Here is a 2,077-nt window from a genome sequence, read left to right as displayed (position 1 = left end):
ATAGACCATAATATACATTGATCAGAATCTGAGAATCTGACTCTGTAGATAAAAAAGCGGGACAAACACATTTGGAGATTTCACTTGGAATGTTACTCAGATAAAAGATTTCTGTGGAGAACTTTAATTAGAGTTGTAAATGTAATACATCAAAAATAAGATTTCCTAACAGTTTACATAGATTCCAAAGTTTGTTGTGTTAGAAAATAATTTCTGTAGTCCTTTGCTCAATAAAAGACACCTGTGAAGAGTAAATAAAACAACCTTGGGAGAATGTTGAAGGAGACAGTCTATAAAAAAGAAGGGAAGATTAGACAACAGCTCTAGGTGTTACTTATGACCCTATAGGTCTCCAGCTACTAGGTTTTTTACAGCTATAGATATAAGAATCGTTTCTGAGTGATGGTCATTTTGAAGCCATCAAAATATATTCTAAACTATGAAAGTTATAGTTATAAATAGTAAAAATTATATTTTTAAATTATTTCAGGCACAATGAGGTGATAATATGCAAAGAAAAAAAACCTTTGAGAGATATAATGAAATCTAAATTATATCAACTTAAATGAAGATCTGTCAAAAGAACAGAAGCAAACTTAAAACAAAAGAATAGGAGAATAAGCACAAGACTGGAAGGAAAGATGGAATCAAGGAATCATTTGAAAGACACTTTTCTTTCTCTGGTGAAATATAATTCCAAGTTGTCAGTAAGTTCCCATGGTTACTATCTGGAAGAAAAATACAAACATGATTTGTTTTTGTTTTTGTATTTTAAATGGTAAGGGATAAAAAAGAAAATATATGGAAAAGTAATAAAAGACAATAGAAATGTTTTCAATTGATGGAGTTAGTACGAGAAAGATAACTAGTTCATTGGTATTTAATAAAATAGAATTTTTAAAATTAGAGAAATGTATTAGAAAGTTTTATTTTTTAAATTTATTTTTCTATGTGTTCAGTGAATAATATATGAATACACACGTAACTAGTCATACAGAATAATCGGAACCCCCACATACATAATTCTCACTAGTGCTACACACTTTTGAAAGAATTTTATATATAATCAATTCAAGCTAATATTCATAGCAATATTGTTGTTGTTATTATGTGCTAGCTATTCCATTTTGATTCACAGAGATCTCGTGAAAAATTAGGACTGTAGGATAGGGCTTCATAGGCTGTAATCACTACATAGAAGCCTTAGGAATATGGCAGTTGAGCACTTAGCTGTCAATGTAGAGGCGATTTGAATTTAGCAGCTGCTCCATGAGGAGAAGATATGGCAGACTTCACCAATAAAGGTTTGAGCTGGGAAATCCTGTGAGTTTCTAATCCGACCCCTAGGAGTAGAATCAACTTGAAGACAACAGGTTTGTTTAAGTTTTAATCGTTATGTGCCCATGGAAACCCCGTATAGGTTAAAACCAACAACCTATTGGTTAGTAGCTAGACCCTGGGCCACCAGGGCTCCTTCCAACACTACTGTTGTTGTTGTGCGCTTTGGGATTGATTGCAACTCACAGCCGTCTTACCCATGAACACAGAATTCTCCATAGTGTTTCCTCGGGTTGTAATCTTTATGGAAACAGACCGTGGATCAGTTTGTGGTGTCCAACTGCCAGACTGCCAATTGGTATGTAACCATTATGGGTCTATAATCTGACTACCACCTCCATTTTATACTTATAGAATACCAGGTTAAAAAAAAAAAGATACCAATTCTCCAAAGTCATAGAATGCAAAGTAGCCAACAGAAGCAGAGACACATTTTGCTCCAGTATCAGAATCTTTAGCTACCAACCCTCAGATGTGAAATACAAACACGTGGAAAATAATTTGCTCAGATTGAGGTCACAAACTTCTTAATATTACATATCTATCAACTTCAAGCTCAAGTAGTTTGAGTGAGTAGCCCCATGGCAGTCAATGTTTGAGGCTTCCAGAGAAGCCAGCAGTTCCCTTATCTAGTTAGTGCATTCAGAGAGAGCAGGATGCATGAGCCGCGAGAGATTGCTCTTTACTGTGTAAACAAATGGATTATTCAGAAGCAAGGAATTGGAAGTCAAGTGAAGTG

General features: G+C 34.5%; 1 protein-coding gene across 3 annotated transcripts in view; it reads right to left on the bottom strand.

Annotated features, from left to right (window-relative positions):
- KCNC2 (potassium voltage-gated channel subfamily C member 2) overlaps window positions 1-2,077 on the bottom strand; it is a 227,903-nt gene that overhangs the window by 12,702 nt on the left and 213,124 nt on the right. The window lies entirely within an intron of this gene.

This window comes from Echinops telfairi, unplaced genomic scaffold (genome assembly GCF_000313985.2).
Source record: "Echinops telfairi isolate 266 unplaced genomic scaffold, ASM31398v2 ScPeMD7_2;HRSCAF=8, whole genome shotgun sequence".
NCBI lineage: Eukaryota > Metazoa > Chordata > Mammalia > Afrosoricida > Tenrecidae > Echinops > Echinops telfairi.
The sequence above is the reverse complement of the archived record's forward strand: the minus strand, read 5'-3'. Positions and strand labels throughout refer to the sequence as shown.